This window comes from Lagenorhynchus albirostris, chromosome 4 (assembly GCF_949774975.1).
Source record: "Lagenorhynchus albirostris chromosome 4, mLagAlb1.1, whole genome shotgun sequence".
NCBI classification, from domain to species: domain Eukaryota; kingdom Metazoa; phylum Chordata; class Mammalia; order Artiodactyla; family Delphinidae; genus Lagenorhynchus; species Lagenorhynchus albirostris.
In genome coordinates this window covers 37,820,003-37,839,695 of record NC_083098.1, presented here as the reverse complement: position 1 = coordinate 37,839,695, position 19,693 = coordinate 37,820,003, and the positions used below count along the sequence as shown (strand labels likewise).

The 19,693-nt window shown below is 38.6% G+C and overlaps 1 protein-coding gene across 5 annotated transcripts in view; it reads left to right on the top strand.

Annotated features, from left to right (window-relative positions):
• The window catches only part of ARHGAP24 (Rho GTPase activating protein 24), a 780,792-nt gene that overhangs the window by 565,801 nt on the left and 195,298 nt on the right, over positions 1–19,693 (top strand). Inside the window, exon 1 of one of the 5 annotated variants that reach the window (XM_060147883.1) lies at positions 16,032–16,170. The exons of 3 other annotated variants lie outside the window; for them this stretch is intronic. The gene's annotated coding sequence lies outside the window, so the exon portion shown is untranslated. Of the gene's footprint in view, positions 1–16,031; positions 16,200–19,693 lie in introns of those variants that run through there. One more of the 5 variants, XM_060147880.1, reaches the window with a different exon arrangement.

Genomic DNA, 19,693 nt, shown 5'->3' with positions numbered 1-19,693 from the left:
AAGTACACTCACTCTTCTGACTATCTCATCTACTCATATCTTCACATGTCATCTACTTGTCAATAACAAATGGAGTTTGAAGAATAAAAACACTTTAACATTTCACCAGCAAAATCCAATGATATCTCCTGAACTATATATTCTTTCATAGGAAAGTATTACTAACATAGATGATGATAGACTCATTGAATAATATCAAGAAAGAAATCAATGTTGAAGTTTATTGCAAGACCCAGGGACTTGATAGTTTCCAGGATGAAAACATAAAGAATATACTGACTAAAATTTCAAAGAAAAATAAAATTATTTTCTGGATAAGCTAAAACTGCTAGTAATTATCTTACCAGTTCAATAACTGCTGGCTAAACTGGCCTATGGGAGTGATTTTTCCCCCTAGAACTGTGGGAAATATGCATTGACATCTCTTAATCTCAAATGCTGGGATTAATAGACCCAACAATGTGTTGATTAAAATGATGGAGGAAACACTGCAAGGGCCAATGTTTGATGAAGGAGACGGATCTATTCAAGTAAGACTTTTTATTGATTAGTGGCCATATAGTGATGAAGAAACATACAGTATTCAGATTTGAAACAGACACATCTTCACACAAAAACAATCCTTAAGAGATATTCAAATAAGCAATTCTTGAACACTTGATAAAAAGAGGAATGGATACTAGGGAAGTCAATTCACATGTGACTATTTCCTGGAAGCTTCTGCCACATTGATGAGATTAGGGTCCTTGGTGTGATTCATTCATTCATTCAAATCAGTAAACATTTATTAGGTAGTCATTTTGTTAAGCTTTTTGACTGACAGTAAAATATTGCATTTATTTTTCTTAGCCACCTGAGAAGTTTTATAGATAAGTCCAAGGTATTAAGGATAGAGGAAAGAGATTTTATGACGACAAAAGAAGACACATTTGTTATTATGCTTACTTGCTTGTCTCTAAAGTTAAACAAATTTGTAACTTCCAAAAATTGGGGTAAATAAAGATAATGTCTTCTTTTGAAAAACAGATTTGTGGATATACATATGTATGTATGTGTGCAAATATACGTGTATGTGAACAGATGTAGATGGATGGATGGACAGATAATCTGGGTGGATGCACAACAAACTGTTGACAATGGTTAATCCTTAAGAATAGGATAGAATTGAGGTAGTAGGAACCATAAATTTTACATTATATTCATCTTCATTACTGTTTGTATTGTTTATAAGGAAATATGTTACTTCTGCATTGAAAAGGAATCAAAATAATACGAGGAAAAAGTCTGACTTCCTTGTATTTGGTGGCATTGAAGCCTGAGATCCAATAGCACAGGATTGATGGGCACTTTGTTTTTATTATTTTTTGAACCATGCTTATGTATCTAGGAACTTGTCAAAGACTACAGCCCAGGGAGGCGCCTCCTCTATTCATTTTCAACACTCTGTCTTGTAAATGTGGATTCATTCTTTTCTTGTGAGAAATGACAAAGTCAGGAAGCAGCTCTACACTTCTGAGAGAAATCTTTTTTTCTGTATAAACTCAGGAAGCTTGATCCTCAGTGTGTTTGGGGATCCCAAAGAAGTTTAATATTTAAAAATTATTAAGCACAATGTGGTTTGGCAATATATCTGATGACTCTTCCCATAAGAAAATACTAACAGTCCTCCTATTATACACTGAAAAATAAAATGTCTCCCCACTGCCTACATTTTTATTCTTGGGAATCTTAAAAAACTCAACATTGGTGTTACCATTGCAGTTGTTTTTTCAATAACTGGTTGTTTTAATTTTCTTATGATACAGCAGATATCTTCCCAGTCCTCATAGATAAATAAACCTTAAACATATTTAAAACATATTGGGAGATAATTACCTCAGAGAATAGTTGAACTTCACATCGGAAAGAACCTCCAAGGTACTCTAACTAAATCCTCTCATTTTGTATAGGCAAAAACTAAGCCCCAGTGAAGTGTTTTGTCCAAGGTCACATAGCTAATTGCTGACAGAACCAAGGTTGGAAAACTAATTGGTTGTGACTGATATCTCCTGTCTGTACCTGGGAATGTTAGCTTCCCACGCTATGCCCATTCTTCCTTTTGTGCAGCTTAGTAAGGAACTTTGCCATATAAGGAAGGATATCTTCATCTAAGAAAAAAATCCAGGAGTGGAGCAGGAGAGTGGATTGAGATTTGACTGAGTTTTGTGTTTATCCATATTGACTCACTGATGGTTAATGCACTGAAAAATAAGCCTGTGCTTATTAAATAATCAAAATATCTAGGGGCACTCATCTAAACTAAGATCCTTATATTTTATAGCCAAAATGTTTATGTGAATTCATCACTTTATATGGGAGACTAGACACTATATACTTGTTTTCTGTGACTCTCTTATAATGAGGTGTCACTTTTCATTGTTCCATATAATTTTTTAAATAAAATATACTATGGAACTGAAAAGATTAATATATCCCAAATGGTTCAGTTGATCTGGCTGTTATATATATATTGTACTCCTTGTCCAAGTTGTGTAAAAATCCTTCACTTTTTAAAAATCTTGCCTCGCTTTAGGAGCCAGTTACTCTAAAACCTCTGACCTCAGTTTTGATACTATCATCATCTGAAAGGCAGGTTTAATGCCAACCTCTAGGTAGGGTGGTGTATATCCAGGTTTGTCTATAAGAGTCCTGGTTTTTATCTGCTATCCCATTGTAATTAATGAGTGCCTCCTTTTATTCTCAAAGAGTCAAGTTTTGGATAGTGAAATATATGGTTATCCTACCTACAGTGGATGTAAAATATGCTAGAGAAGGAATTTTCCTACTCCAACTTTAAAGCAAATCTCAGCATTTTTTTTCCTGTTTGAGCTGTCTGCCCCTTTCTGTTTTCAATGTCTTAAGAGTTTTACCTCTTCCCTTCCTAGATTCATTGAAACTGATTTGTCTTTCAAACTCCATTCTACTCAAAGCTCAATATTTGACTTGATTAAACTAGGATATCTGCCAAGTCCACTTTCATTTTTGTTTCAACTGACTATCCTTGTATAGAGTGTGAATAGATCTTTTAGGCTTAAAATGATTAGGTTATCAAGAGGAATTTGATGAAGGGTTTGTGCTTTGCAGGGAGAAAAACATATAGTTCCATAGAAACAATGCAAATACAATTGTTTGCGTGTTGGGTCTCAAATCTGAACACGCTTATACCTAGAAAAACCTAAACAGTTCTTCCTAAGGAATCTTTTAAGATCCTGCCAAATTATATTCCAATCTCTTCAAGCCTAATCACCCAAGTTTAAAAATCTATGATCTCCTAAAAAGGGCAGAAAATTTAGTGTAAAGAATATGGGCTTTGTGGCCACATGGACATGATTTCAAATTCTGCTATCACTCTTTCAAGCTGCGTGCCTCAGCTTCCTATTCTGTAAATGGAGAGAACTTATGAAAAGTGTCTTTTATGTAATGAGGATTTACTACATTTTCATGCAATTCTAATACTGTATACATTTTTCTGTAATGATTTTATGGAAATTTTGGAAGTAAGTTTGCCTTTCCTACATCTTCCTACCTATGGAACAATTTAAATATCTTTTGAGGCCATCTCTGTCTTTCTATCCCTACTGCCTAATTCCAGACCATCACAATGTCTTAACTGGATAAAGAAAGATCCTCTTAAGTAGTCCTTTAGATCACTTTTTCCTAAATTCTTTCTCCACTTAACATTCTAAAAGCAAAATATCCCATGTTTAAAATCCTTCTGTAGCTACCCATTGTCTTCAGGATAAAACCCCAATTCCTGACTCTGGCTTTTGCCTATATTTCTTCCTGCATATTTTATCTATTAGTCTGTCATTCATTCTACATTCCATCTCTGTAGAACTACTTGAAGTGGCCCAAGTATGTCCTGTCTCCTGCCTGGAATGTTAGTCCTTTTCCTTTCCTTCTGCATTCAAAATGTGCTTTGGTTTCATCTCCTCAAGGAAGCCTTCTTCGGTCACTTCCCTTCTTGATTCCATGCTACTCTAATGTGCTCTCCTATAATTTTATACTGATTTCCCAAGTGTGTAGACTTCTTCCACCTCCAAAAGGTAAATCTCTCCCCATACTGGATTTCGTATTTTTCTTTATACTCAAACATTGCACATTATATGAACTCAATAAATGTGGGCTTCAATAAATTGAAGGAAGGAAAGAAGGGAAGAGAGGAAGAAAGGAGGGGATGAAAGAAGAAACTTACACCTTATATTCCTAGGAAATTTTGTATTCTGGATAAAGAAATATTATTATCCCATGATATAGCAAGGAATAATTATACAGCTCTCATGACCAAGCACAAGGCCCTGTCTATAGAAGGCAATCAAAAACTATTTGCAGCTTTGATTTATTGACTAAATAAATGGTACCTATGTACTTAAATTAATATTTAGTCAGTACCATAAGAGAAGGGTACTTTTTTCCATAGCAATTTAAAATGATGTTATTTGCCACTGAGTAGTAATGGTGTTCAAGCAAGAAATTTCCTCTACCAGGGTGTCCTAGGGGGATAGATGCTGTGGTGCCTGGGAAGAATCATTCTCTTGCAAACAAAGGATCGCCCTCTCTTTGCCTGCCATCACAAAACACCTTTCTGATGTGACTGGACCCAGAGTGTGTTTAGCCAGTCACATCACCCACAATACATCTGAGTCCCAGGACCCAGAAAGGCTGACTCACTAAAACAGGTAATTAGGAAGCAGTAGGACATGAGACAGGAGAGGAAATCTAATTTACAGCTCACTGGAGAGCTCTGAATCAGTGTGGAGGAGAACTGAGATGGGAGATGAAATTATCTGTGAGCTCACCTCTCTAAAATTATTTAGTCTTCCCCCTTTTCATTTAAAAAACATATGTTGTAAATGCAAGGATTTAACTTCTGCTCCTGAAGAGTTGGCAGCTGAGAGCAGTTTCTTGAAACCACCTGAAAAGGATAGAATTAGGATATCTGCTATTTTAATAAGTGCAATTACTGTAGAGTTCAGGAGAAAAAGGAGATATCTGGAAGCTCTTAGGACCTTCCAGCAAAAAAAACCCCATACCTAGTTAGGTGCATATATCCATGAAGGATATTCTGGCAAGTCAAGGAGACATTCTGGCCTTTGTGTTAAGAAAATTCAAGGGTTTAAAGGCCCCTTGTGTAGATACAACTACATGCCTAGAGCCCAACAGGGGCTCTTTCTTTATATCCGGGATGCCTAGCTGCTGAGCCACAAGGAGATTTGCAGGGTTCTGTCAGTTGTAAAGGTGGATTAGTCTTTGCCCTCACGCTTATGGACTTGGGTTAGATGATTGTTGACTGAAGAGTAGTAACCCAGGCAGGAATATAAATAATACATTCAAGAAATATTTATCAAAGACCTATATTATAGTTGATACTGTTCTGAACACTGAGAATAATGAGGTTTTAAAAGCCTAAATCTTATGTTTCTGATCTTATTTATAACTTCTGATACAATTCTGATGGTATAAAACTTATTCTAGAGGACATAAAGTAAACATATTTAAACTAACTAATGAAATTAATGAATAAGCAAAAAAGAACCAAAGACAATTTTGGATAGTGGTAAGTGCTATAAAGAAAAACCGAAATAGGGAAATGAGGTAGAGAGAGTAAGTGTATGTGGTGGGGAAGATGGTGAGCCAGAGTGGTCAGGAAATTCTTTTTCTGGGGAGGAAGCATTTTTGTTGTTCTTTTTTTTTTTTTTTTTTTTTTGGCATTTATTGTTTGTGGGTCATGCTCTTTTTTTTTTTTTACATCTTTATTGGAGTATAATTGCTTTACAATGGTGTGTTAGTTTCTGATTTATAACAAAATGAATCAGTTATACATATACATATGTTCCCATATCTCTTCCTTCTTGTGTCTCTCTCCCTCCCACCCTCCTTATCCCACCCTCTAGGTGGTCACAAAGCACCGAGCTGATCTCCCTGGGCTATGCGGCTGCTTCCCACTAGCTATCTACCTTACGTTTGGTAGCGTATATATGTCCATGCCTCTCTCTCGCTTTGTCACAGCTCACCCTTCCCCCTCCCCATATCCTCAAGTCCATTCTCTAGTAGGTCTGTGTCTTTATTCCTGTCTTACCCCTAGGTTCTTCATGACATTTTTTTCCCTTAAATTCCATATATATGTGTTAGCATATGGTATTTGTCTTTCTCTTTCAGACTTACTTCACTCTGTATGACAGACTCTAGGTCTCTCCACCTCATTACAAATAGCTCAATGTCGTTTCTTTTTATGGCTGAGTAATATTCCATTATTATGGAATACTGGAGTAATATTCCAGTATACATGTGCCACATCTTCTTTATCCATTCATCCAATGATGGACACTTAGGTTGTTTCCATCTCCGGGTTATAGTAAATAGAGCTGCAATGAACATTTTGGTACGTGCCTCTTTTTGACTTATGGTTTTCTCAGGGTATATGCCCAGTAGGGTTGCTTGGTCATATTGTAGTTCTATTTGTAGTTTTTTAAGGAACCTCCATACTGTTCTCCACAGTGGCTGTATCAATTTACATTCCCACCAACAGTGCAAGAGTGTTCCCTTTTCTCCACACCCTCTCCAGCATTTATTGTTTGTAGATTTTTTTATGATGGCCATTCTGACTGGTGTGAGATGATATCACACTGTAGTTTTGATTTGCATTTCTATAATGTTTAATGATGTTGAGCATTCTTTCATGTGTTTGTTGGCAGTCGGCGTATCTTCTTTGGAGAAATGTCTTTTTAGGTCTTCTGCCCATTTTTGGATTGGGTTGTTTGGTTTTTTGTTATTGAGCTGCATGAGCTGCTTGTAAAGTTTGGAGATTAATCCTTTGCCAATTGTTTCATTTGCAAATACTTTCTCCCATTCTGAGGATTGTCTTTTGGTCTTGTTTACGGTTTCCTTTGCTGTGCAAAAGCTTTGAAGTTTCATTTGGTCCCATTTATTTTTGATTTTATTTCCATTCCTCTAGGAGGTGGGTCAAAAAGGATCTTGCTGTGATTTATGTCATAGAGTGTTCTGCCTATGTTTTCCTCTAAGAGTTTGATAGTTTCTGGCCTTTCATTTAGGTCTTTAATCCATTTTGAGCTTATTTTTGTGTATGGTGTTAGGGAGTGATCTAATCTCATCCTTTTACATGTACCTGTCCAGTTTTCCCAGCACTACTTATTGAAGAGGCTGTCCTTTCTCCACTGTACATTCCTGCCTCCTTTATCAAAGATAAGGTGAACATATGTGCATGGATTTATCTCTGGGCTTTCTATTCTGTTCCATTGATCTATCTTTCTGTTTTTGTGCCAGTACCATACCGTCTTGATAACTGTAGCTTTGTAGTATAGTCTGAAGTCAGGGAGCCTGATTCCTCCAGCTCCGTTTTTTGTTCTCAAGATTGCTTTGGCTATTCGGGGTCTTTTGTGTTTCCATACAAATTGTGAAATTTTTTGTTCTACTTCTGTGAAAAATGCCAGTGGTAGTTTGATAGGGATTGCATTGAATCTGTAGATTGCTTTGGGTAGTAGAGTCATTTTCACAATGTTGATTCTTCCAATCCAAGAACATGGTATATCTCTCCATCTATTTGTATCATCTTTAATTTCTTTCATCAGTGTCTTATAATTTTCTGCATACAGGTCTTTTGTCTCCTTAGGTAGGTTTATTCCCAGATATTTTATTCTTTTTGTTGCAATGGTAAATGGGAGTGTTTTCTTGATTTAATTTTCAGATTTTTCATCATTAATGTACAGGAATGCCAGAGATTTCTGTGCATTAATTTTATATCCTGCTACTTTACCCAATTCATTGATTAGCTCTAGTAGTTTTCTGGTAGCATCTTTAGGATTCTCTATGTATAGTATCATGTCATCTGCAAACAGTGACAGCTTTACTTCTTCTTTTCTGATTTGGATTCCTTTTATTTCCTTTTCTTCTCCGATTACTGTGGCTAATATTTCCAAAACTATGTTGAATAAGAGTGGTGAGAGTGGGCAACCTTGTCTTGTTCCTGATCTTAGTGGAAATGCTTTCAGTTTTTCACCATTGAGGATGTTGGCTGTGGGTTTGTCATATATGGCCTTTATTATGTTGAGGAAAGTTCCCTCTATGCCTACTTTCTGCAGGGTTTTTATCATAAATGGGTGTTGAATTTTGTCGAAAACTTTCTCTGCATCTATTGAGATGATCATATGGTTTTTCTCCTTCAATTTGTTAATATCGTGTATCATGTTGATTGATTTGCGTATATTGAAGAATCCTTGCATTCCTGGAATAAACCCCACTTGATCATGGTGTATGATCTGTTTAATGTGCTGTTGGATTCTGTTTGCTAGTATTTTGTTGAGGATTTTTGCATCTATGTTCATCAGTGATATTGGGCTGTAGCTTTCTTTCTTTGTGATACCCTTGTCTGGTTTTGGTATCAGGGTGATGGTGGCCTCATAGAATGGCTTTGGGAGTGTTCCTCCCTCTGCTATATTTTGGGAGAGTTTGAGAAGGGTATGTGTTAGCTCTTCTCTAAACATTTGATAGAATTTGCCTGTGAAGGCATCTGGTCCTGGACTTTTGTTTGTTGGAAGATTTTTAATCACAGTTTCAATTTCAGTGCTTGTGATTTGTCTGTTCATATTTTCTATTTCTTCCTGATTCAGTCTTGGCAGGTTGTGGATTTCTAAGAATTTGTCCATTTCTTCCAGGTTGTCCATTTTATTGGCATAGAGTTGCTTGTAGTAATCTCTCATGATCTTTTGTATTTCTGTAGTGTCATTTGTTACTTCTCCTTTTTCATTTCTAATTCTATTGATTTGAGTCTTCTCCCGTTTTTCTTGATGAGTCTGGCTAATGGTTTATCAATTTTTTTGTCTTCTCAAAGAACCAGCTTTCAGTTTTATTGATCTTTGCTATCATTTCCTTCATTTCTTTTTCATTTATTTCTGATATGAGTTTTATGATTTCTTTCCTTCTGCTAACTTTGGGGGTTTTTGTTCTTCTTTCTCTAATTGCTTTAGGTGCAAGGTTAGGTTGTTTATTCAAGATGTTTCCTGTTTCTTAAAATAGGATTGTATTGCTATAAACTTCCATCATAGAACTGCTTTTGTGCATCCCATAGATTTTGGGTCGTCGTGTCTCCACTGTCATTTGTTTCTATGTATTTTTTGATTTCCTCTTTGACTTCTTCAGTGATCACTTCGTTATTAAGTAGTGTATTGTTTAGCCTCCATATGTTTGTATTTTTTACAGATTTTTTCCTGTAATTGATATCTAGTCTCATAGCGTTATGGTCGGAAAAGATACTTGATACAATTTCGATTTTCTTAAATATACCAAGGCTTGATTTGTGACCCAAGATATGATCTATCCTGGAGAATGTTCCATGAGCACTTGAGAAAAATGTGTATTCTGTTGTTTTTGGATGGAATGTCCTATAAATATCAATTAAGTCTATCTTGTTTAATGTATCATTTAAAGCTTGTGTTTCCTTATTTATTTTCATTTTGGATGATCTGTCCATTGGTGAAAGTGGGCTGTTAAAGTCCCCTACTATGAATGTGTTACTGTCGATTTCCCCTTTTATAGCTGTTAGTATTTGCCTTATGTATTGAGGTGCTCCTATGTTGAGTGCATAAATATTTACAACTGTTATATCTTCTTCTTGGATCGATCCCTTGATCATTATGTAGTATTCTTCTTTGTCTCTTCTAATAGTCTTTATTTTAAAGTCTACTTTGTTTGATATGAGAATTGCTACTCCAGCTTTCTTTTGGTTTCCATTTGCATGAAATATCTTTTTCCATCCCCTTACTTTCAGTCTGTATGTGTCTCTAGGTCTGAAGTGGGTCTCTTGTAGACAGCAAATATATGGGTCTTGTTTTTATATCCATTCAGCCAATCTGTGTCTTTTGCTGGGAGCATTTAGTCCATTTACATTTAAGATAATTATCAATATGTATATTCCTATTCCCATTTTCTTAATTGTTTTGGGTTCATTATTGTAGGTCTTTTCCTTCTCTTGTGTTTCTTGCCTAGAGAAGTTCCTTTCGCAGTTGTTGTAAAGCTGGTTTGGTGGTGCTGAACTCTCTCAGCTTTTGCTTGTCTGTAAAGGTTTTAATTTCTCCATCAAATCTGAATGAGATCCTTGCTTGGTAGAGTAATCTTGGTTGCAGGTTCTTCTCCTTCATCACTTTAAATATGTCCTGCCAGTCCCTTCTGGCTTGCAGAGTTTCTGCTGAAAGATCAGCCATTAACCTTATGGCGATTCCCTTGTGTGTTATTTGTTGTTTTTCCCTTGCTGCTTTTAATATGTTTTCTTTGTATTTAATTTTTGACAGTTTGATTAATATGTGTCATGGCGTATTTCTCCTTGGATTTATCCTGTATGGGACTCTCTGTGCTTCCTCGACTTGATTGACTATTTCCTTTCCCATATTAGGGAAGTTTTCAACTGTAATCTCTTCAAATATTTTCTCAGTACCTTTCTTTTTCTCTTCTTCTTCTGGAACTCGTAAAATTCAAATGTTGGTGTGTTTAATGTTGTCCCAGAGGTCTCTGAGACTGTCCTCAGTTCTTTTCATTCCTTTTTCTTTATTCTGCTCTGCAGTAGTTATTTCCACTATTTTATCTTCCAGGTCACTTATCCGTTCTTCTGCCTCAGTTATTCTGCTATTGATCCCATCTAGAGTATTTTTGTTTTTTTTTTATTTTGCCGTATGTGGGCCTCTCACTGCTGTGGCCTCCCCCGTTGCGGAGCACAGGCTCCGGATGCACAGGCTCAGTGGCCATGGCTCACGGGCCCAGCCTCTCCGCGGTATGTGGGATCCTCCCGGACTGGGGCACAATCCCGCGTCCCCTGCATCGTCAGGCAGACTCCCAACCACTCCGCCACCAGGGAATCCCTAGAGTATTTTTAATTTCATTTATTGTGTTGTTTATCATTGTTTGTTTCATCTTTAGCTCTTCTAGGTCGTTGTTAAATGTTTCTTGCATTTTCTCTATTCTATTTCCAAGATTTTGGATCATCTTTACTATCATTATTCTGAATTCTTTTTCAGGTAGACTGCCTAGTTCTTCTTCATTTGTTAGGTCTAGTGGGTTTTTATCTTGCTCCTTCATCTTCTGTGTGTTTTCCTGTCTTCTCATTTTGCTTATCTTACTGTTTTGGGTCTCCTTTTTGCAGGCTGCAGGTTCGTAGTTCCCGTTGTTTTTGTTGTCTGTCCCCAGTGGCTAAGGTTGGTTCAGTGGGTTGTGTAGGCTTCCTGGTGGAGGGGACTAGTGCCTGCGTTCTGGTGGATGAGGCTGGATCTTGTCTTTCTGGTGGGCAGGTCCACGTGTGGTGTTGTGTTTTGGGGTGTCTGTGGACTTATTATGATTTTAGGCAGCCTCTCTGCTAATGGGTGGGGTTGTGTTCCTGTCTTGCTAGTTGTTTGGCATAGGGTGTCCAGCACTGTAGCTTGCTGGTCGTTGAGTGAAGCTGGGTGCTGGTGTTGAGATGGAGATCTCTGGGAGATTTTTGCTGTTTGATATTATGTGTAGCTGGGAGGTCTCTTGTGGACCAGTGTCCTGAAGTTGGCTCTCCCACCTCAGAGGCACAGCACTGACTGCTGGTTGAAGCACCAAGAGCCTTTCATCCACACGGCTCAGAATAAAAGGGAGACAAAGTAGAAAGAAAGAATTAGTAGAACAAGAAAGAAAGAAAGAAAGAAAGGAGGGAGGGAGGGAGGAAGGAAAGAGGGAAGGAAGGAAAAGAGAAAGAAAGAAGATAAAGTAAAAAAAAAGTAAGATAAAATACATAAAGTTATTGAAATAAAAAATAATTATTAAGAAAAAAAAATTAAAAAAAAACACAAAAGAACGGACGGATAGAACCCTAAGACAAATGGTGGAAGCAAAGCTATACAGACAAAATCTCACACAGAAGCATATACATACACACTCACAAAAAGAGGAGAAGGGGAAAAAATAATAAATTTTGCTCTCAAAGTCCACCGCCTCAATTTGGGATGATTCGTTGTCTAAAGGAGGGAAGGAAGGAAAGAAAGAAAGAAAGAAGATAAAGTAAAATAAAATAAAATAATTAAAATAAAAAAATTATTAAAATAAAACAAGAAAACGGACGGATAGAACCCTAGGACAAATGGTGGAAGCAAAGCTATACAGATAAAATCTCACACAGAGGCATAGACATACACACTCACAAAAAGAGGAAAAGGGGAAACAATCATAAATATTGCTCTCAAAGTCCACCTCCTTAATTTGGGATGATTCGTTGTCTATTCATGTATTCCACAGATGCATGGTACATCAAGTTGATTGTGGAGCTTTAATCCGCTGCTCCTGAGGCTGCTGGGAAAGATTTCCCTTTCTCTTCTTTGTTCTCACAGCTCCCGGGGTTCAGCTTCGGATTTGGCCCCGCCTCTGCGTGTAGGTCGCCAGAGACCGTCTGTTCTTCGCTCAGACAGGACGGGGTTAAAGGAGCCGCTGATTCGGGGCCTATGGCTCACTCAGGCTGGGGGGAGGGAGGGGCACGGAGTGCGGGGCGGGCCTGCGGCGGCAGAGGCCGGCATGACGTTGCAGCAGCCTGAGGCGCGCCGTGTGTTCTCCCGGGGAAGTTGTCCCTGGATCCCGGGACCCTGGCAGTGGAGGGCTCCACAGGCTCCCCGGAAGGGGGGTGTGGAGAGTGAGCTGTGCTCGCACACAGGCTTTCTTGGTGGCGGCAGCAGCAGCCTTAGCGTCTCATGCCCGTCTCTGGGGTCCGCGCTTTTAGCCGCGGCTCGCGCCCGTCTCTGGAGCTCCTTTAAGCAACGCTCTTAATCCCCTCTCCTCACGCATCAGGAAACAAAGAGGTAAGAAAAAGTCTCTTGCCTCTTTGGCAAGTCCAGGCTATTCCCCGGACTGCCTCCCGGCTAGCCGTGGCGCACTATCCCCCTGCAGGCTGTGTTCACGCCGCCAACCCCAGTCCTCTCCCTGCGCTCCGACTGAAGCCCGAGCCTCAGCTCCCAGCCCCGCCCGCCCCGGCAGGTGACCAGACAAGCCTCTCAGGCTGGCGAGTGCTGGTCAGCACTGATCCCCTGTGCGGGAATCTCTCCTCTTTGCCCTCCGCACCCCTGTGGCTGTGCTCTCCTCCGCAGCTCGAAGCTTTCCCCCTCCACCACCCGCAGTCTCCGCCCGCGAAGGGGCTTCCTAGTGTGTGGAATCCTTTCCTCCTTCACAGCTCCCTCCCACCGGTGCAGGTACCGTCCCTATTCTTTTGTCTCTGTTTATTCTTTTTTCTTTTGCCCTACCCAGGTACGTGGGGGGTTTCTTGCCTTTTGGGAGGTCTGTGGTCTTCTGCCAGCGTTCAGTAGGTGTTCTGTAGGAGTTGTTCCACGTGTGGATGTATTTCTGGTGTATCTGTGGGGAGGAAAGTGATCTCCACGTCTTACTCTTCCGCCGTCTTCCTGGAAGCTGAGAGGAAGCATTTGAGATGAGCTTTGAGTGCTGAGAAGGGGGATAGTTCTGTGAAGATATGAGGGAGGAACATGCTAGACAGATGGAACAACAGGTTAGGAAAGCAGCAGGAAAGATAAACAGGGGCGAAATGATGAAGAGCCTAGGAGGCTATGGTTAGGCATTTGGATTTATACGAAGGGCAGTGGGAAACTTATAGGGATGAAACAGGGAATGATGGGAAACTATTGGACCCTATGAACCAGGGGATAGTGGGAAACCATTGGAAGGGATGAAGGAGAGTAATGATGGAAAACCATTGGATGATATGTAGCAGGGAATGATAGAAACCAGCAGAGGAGAGGAAGAGGGGAATAATTACTCTGGCTGCTGCTAGGAGACTGGATTGTGAGAGGAAATGGGCAACCAAGTAAGCATGTGCTGGAATTGGTTTAAGAGGGTTAATGCTTGAGATTTTTTATGTGCATCAGTCCCCTGGGACTGTTAAAAACTTCCATGTATGAAAACTTCTCCCAAGCATAGAATAATCTAATAGCTGTTCATGCATTCACTTCCCTTCACTGCTATCACAAAACTGCTCTCTGGGATTCTTTAGTACAAGCTTTCTTCTTACGTTACTGTAAACCTGAAAAGGAGGAGGAGATCAAGAGTTAGAGAATTCCGACTGCCTTGTCTGTGTTAATACAGTCTGCCCTGGAGTTCACCTCTGCCGTAAGTACTTCTCCCATCAGTGGAATTCAACTCCACAGATTCCGTCTTCATAACACAGTGACTCTTCCCCTCTAAACTACCTTAGTATTCTGAAATTCAGAGCATGTCCAGTGTAGGGCAACCTGGAGTATGTCCAAGGGTCCTAAATATAAAGGGACAAAAAAGTTTTAAATGGTCGTATATCACTGTGCTATTTTAGATCGTGCTGAATTTCACATATTGACAGCACTTGCTTCCCTCCCAATTCGTAGAAAGGAACCATGTCATGAATTACAAAGTAAGTTTGAGGGCCAATTTCCTGTTGCTTGCACTGGTCACCAAAATTGCTGGTTCTTTCTTTGCTTCACCTATTTTGAGAGACTTTGGTTCCTGAAGTCAATACCTAAAATCTATTGTCTGTGGCTCAGCCCACTTCTGTTCTAAACAACCTGCTGGTATATGACTTCTCTCTACACCTTTTTTCCTGAGTCCACTCAACAACCCTGAATCCATCTAAATCTCTGTGTGTCTCCTCACAGCCTACTTCTCTTTCAAAGTTTTACTCACGCTTCCTTTCTGCTTTTTCTAACAGACAACAGGCAAAATGTTCAAATCAAAAAAGAAATAAAAGGAAAATATGGAAAACTTTTAGTAAGCCCAAGAAATACATATCAGTGTGTCAAACTCTTGTCATATTTGACATATTAGTGTTACGTATAAATGTAGATTAGATGTTAATGTCTGTGGGATTTCCGTTTGCATAGAGCACAATCAGACAGTTCAGAATAAAAGGAGAATAGGATCGTGCCATTGTGTCAAGAAGCACTTGGTTTTACGAGATTTCTCTCTCAGCATTTACGTGTTCTGAATATAAATTGCTTATTCGTCAGTGTTGTAAAAATGATACTGTATGCATTAATTACTCAGCATTTTGGAAAACATGTTTCAAAAAATCTAATCCAATTTTCATTTTAAAAAGTATACTTTTATAATTATTTGGTCACGTATAATAAATAATAGTCAAGAATAAACTTGTATGTGTGGTAAAAATTTTTCTGACAAATTGGAAGTGGAGATTTTTGGTAATGGTAATGTGTTTCCCGTTCGAGAGCCATGTAACAATACCACTGATACTGGGTAGAAATACTGAACACCTGTCACAGGTCCATCCCTTTCAGAAGTAGTTCTCTGTAAGCACTAAGGGATGTTCACATCCCCTGAAAAATGGCAACTCCCGAGTCATAAAAATATTCTGGAAAATCATCAGTGGAAAGATTATTTCCTAAGTATAAAAGAAATTAGGCATTATAGAGAGACTTTCACTCTTAAGGATTTTAAAGTGGAGGGAAATTTTTTTTTCTGAGAACAGATTGTTCTCACATTGTAATTGTGTTACTCATCCTGCCAGCTCATTTGGGTATTATACAAGGATACAGAGGAAAAAGCTAAACCATTTCCCCTCAGGTACACTAGCGTAGTAGAAAAAGCATTGAATTGGGAATTGTGAAACCTGGTAACTATTCTTAGCTGGCACGAATGAGCTATGTGAGTGACCTTGCACAAATCATGTTTTCTCTGGGCATCAGTTTCATTATTTATAAAATGAGGGCATTGGGTTAAATTATATTTAAGATCCTGTTGTGCTTTCTATGCTTCTCATTTTTAATTCTCCTTCTCTTTTTAAAAAAAATTTGTCTTTTTTCTAAATGCTCAAATACTACATTATTTAAGGTATATTTCCTGGCAGTTTTTTTTTTCTTCCCTCCTAGTCTCTTTCTTCAATATATGGGATAGGAGGATACTGACTAAGTCTGAGAGGAAGGAGGAGGAATAAAATTAGCTACAGGAAGGGTTTATATCCCCCTCTACAAGAAAACTTAACTACAGCTACCACCGCTTTGAAAGGAATGGTTTATGTCCAAACAGCATTTTCCAGACAAGCTCTGTACTTTTTTGCCAACAGAATTAACTTTAAACTGAAGTCAGTAGACAGTTAAACAAGAGTCGGCACTGGAAACAGCTGTGAGTAGACAAGACCAGTTACTTATAAGGTACTGTTTTTTACTCACTGAAATCTCCTTCAGGGTTCATTTGTTTCGGGCACAAGTATTCTGTGGTCATTTGACCTTTTTCTCCCACTTTGCCTCTATTCTGAGAGAAAACACACTCTAAAATATCTTAGCTCTTTAGCTCTTTAGTATTGTTTTGTAGCTGTTGGTGGTTGAAGCTGCTAAGATTTTGTTTTGTTTTGTTTTCAGGAACCTAATAATTGTTGTTGTTATTTTATTTTGAAGCTTAGTTTAACTTTGTCCTTTGTTTCTTCTTGTCATGGGTGGTTTTTATGTTTTATTGTTCATATCAAATAAAGAGGGATATGCTTTAATATTACAGAATGCTCTTGACCTGGGGGGAGGGGGGGCAGAGATTGGTTAATGCATCATCAGCTTCAAGTATAAAACCTATATAGCCAATCAGATAAGAGGACCAGCACAGGGCAGCTCCAGGCACTTTGGCTCAGTCGAGGCTCCCTGACCTCATTACAGCTTGGTGGGTCTGACCTGGAAAACACAAGCTTTTGAATTGGGGTTTTATCTTTAGTTTGTTTCTATACTTGTTAATTTTAACCCTTCCTTCCCTTTACCCCCATTTATCTTTAAAAATTCTGGTAAGCCTGCTTTTTTTAAAATGAAGTTTATCTTGTTAAGCTCATCCACCTTAAAGGGACAACATTTCTAAGAGTGATGTTTGCCATAAGATTTTAAATCACTGAGCTATGGAGGGGCTTTCGGAGCAGAAGAAGAGGAATAGCCCACGTGGCAGTGGAGTGGACAGAAAAGACCCCTTGTACCACTGTCATCTGAGATGTCACTCTTTCCCCAGAGGCCTGGTTAACTAATATATAGTATTTGCTGCTGGTCAATAAACAGGTAATAAAGGCAACTAAGGAGTTCTCTATCTGTGGCCTTTCCAGAAAGAAATCTTACAAGTCTACCACTGAAAACTCCAAAAGTTTTAGAAAGGATTTAGCCATTTTTGGAGAGTCATCTTTCTGAAATCCACTATATAGTTTGCTATCTCTCTGGAGGGGACTAAATTCAATTTAATGTTTTCTGAATTGCTCGGTATTCTCGTCATGAATACACATAATGGAATTATTCTATAATATAATAATACTTGGGGGCTCTATTCTGTGGTGTGTAAGCCTATTCTTATGTCAAAAGGTCACATAATTACTATGCTTTTAAAACTTGTTGTATTATTCTTATAGGACATTTTTCATGTGCATGTCCACCATCCATATGGAAATGGGATTTCATTACCTACTGATGTGGACAGTTTGCATTCTCTAACAACTGTCTTCAGCCTCAACCATCCCTTTGTAATTATTATTTCATTTGTGCTGTGCACAAGGAAACCAGAAAACAAACAAGTTTATAAAAAATTATGGAAGGAATGAGAGACAATAACTTTATCTGAAGACCCCAAGAGAATCTTTTATGAGGAAAGTGTAGAACCAAAGTACATAGACACAGTGACATCTATTTTAGGTGCTTAGGAGACTTAGTTTATGTCCAAGTTCTTAGTTGTGTTGTCATGGAAGTGGCTCTGGGATAACTACCTCATTCCTGCATCAAATACAGAAAGTGCTGTTTGTTCTGCTTTTTTTTTTTTAAATTTACTTATTTTATTTATTTATTTTTGGCTGTACTTGGTCTCTGTTGCTGTGCACAGGCTTTCTCTAGTTATGGCGAGCAGGGGCTGCTCTTCGTTGTGGTGCACGCACTTCTCATTGCAGTGGCTTCTCTTGTTGTGGAGCACGGGCTCTAGGCGCACGGGCTTCAGTAGCTGTGGCTCAGGGGCTTCAGTAGCTGAGGCTCATGGGCTCTAGAGCGCAGGCTCAGTAGTTGTGGCGCACGGGCTTAGTTGCTCCATGGCATGTGGGATCTTCCCGGACCAGGGCTCGAACCCATGTCCCCCGCATTGGCAGGCAGATTCTTAACCATTGCGCCACCAGGGAAGCCCTGTTCTGCTTTTTATACAGTTATTGGAGACATGTGTCAAGGAATCATGACTAGCCAAATCCCAAGGGGTCTATAATATTAATTAATATTAATCAAGTACTATGTATTCTATTTTAGTCCCATTCACACATATGTTATTCACATGCATGTATGACTGGGAAATAGCATAATACTGCTTTGTAGGAAAGAGAGAAAAGGAAAAAAAATCATCATCATCTAGTCTATGCAATTCTTCTGTGTGGTGATGATACTTTAGGGAAAAAAGAGGAATGCAAGGCTAATTGTCTCAATGATATCTTGGTTTCTTTAACTGCATCTTCTCTTGCAGCTTTTTTTTAAGCTGAAAATACTGTAAAGCATTGAATTTAGTAGCTGAATATATGTTTTCTTATCTTCCAATATTTTTTATGTTGTGCATTTCAGAGCAAAATGAATCACTGGTTTCTCAATGATCTTGATAATTAATCCTATTCTACACAAGAAAAATATTAAAACTGGGTATATTAGACAGATACGTGAAGCTATAAGCTGAGTCCAGGGCAATTCTACATTCCAACTTTAATTAGAATCCACTGCTAATAACTTGATCATAGAGCTTTGTATAGAACTACATTGTGAGGCCTTTTGTATTGGAAGCCCTTTTTAAACTTAAGCTGTTTTTTTAAATACAGATTTCTCCTAGTCACCGTAGAAATTGTTCTAGGTGTTAAAGCATCTTGTGGTGTATATGACAAAGCCTTTCTGTTTGAAACAATGAATTAAGGACTGCCTTTTGTCTGCAACAGTGAATTTAGGGTCTACATAAATTTAGAAACATTGTCTAAAAGATAGAGATTTTTCCCTCCCTCCTTCTTTCAGTTAAATGGCATGAGTTATTTTAAAATAAAATGATATTCTAATTGAAACATAACTCTTTAAATTTGAAAGTATACTATTGTTATTTTAAGTCAATATGATGAAGGTTTCCCTTACTTGACTATTTCAGGTTAATCAGAATTTAATTTTCACATTCATACCTAATTAGGAAATTTTATATATGATGCATATTTTACATGAGAACTATATTACCACAACATCTAAACGTAAAATCCCTGAGGGCTTCCCTGGTGGCGCAGTGGTTGAGAGTCCGCCTGCCGATGCAGGGGACGCGAGTTCGTGCCCTGGTCCAGGGGGACTCCCCCATGCCGCAGAGCGGCTGGGCCCGTGAGCCATGGCCGCTGAGCCTGCGCATCCGGAGCCTGTGCTCTGCAACGGGAGAGGCCACAACAGTGAGAGGCCCTCGTACCGCAAAAAAAAAAAAAAAAAAAAAAAAAAAAAAAAAAAAAAATCCCTGAAAACTTAATGCCATTAGGAATACACACTTGGGGAGACTTCTATTTAGAAAATGCTTTATCAAACTAGTAAAGGAAGAAAAAGCTAAAATAAATTGACACATGACAGTGTTCACTGATAATGCCTTGTAAGGATCCTTTTTAACATAACCTCGTGAGGATTCTCCGGAAGTCTCAGAAGCTAGCCCCTCA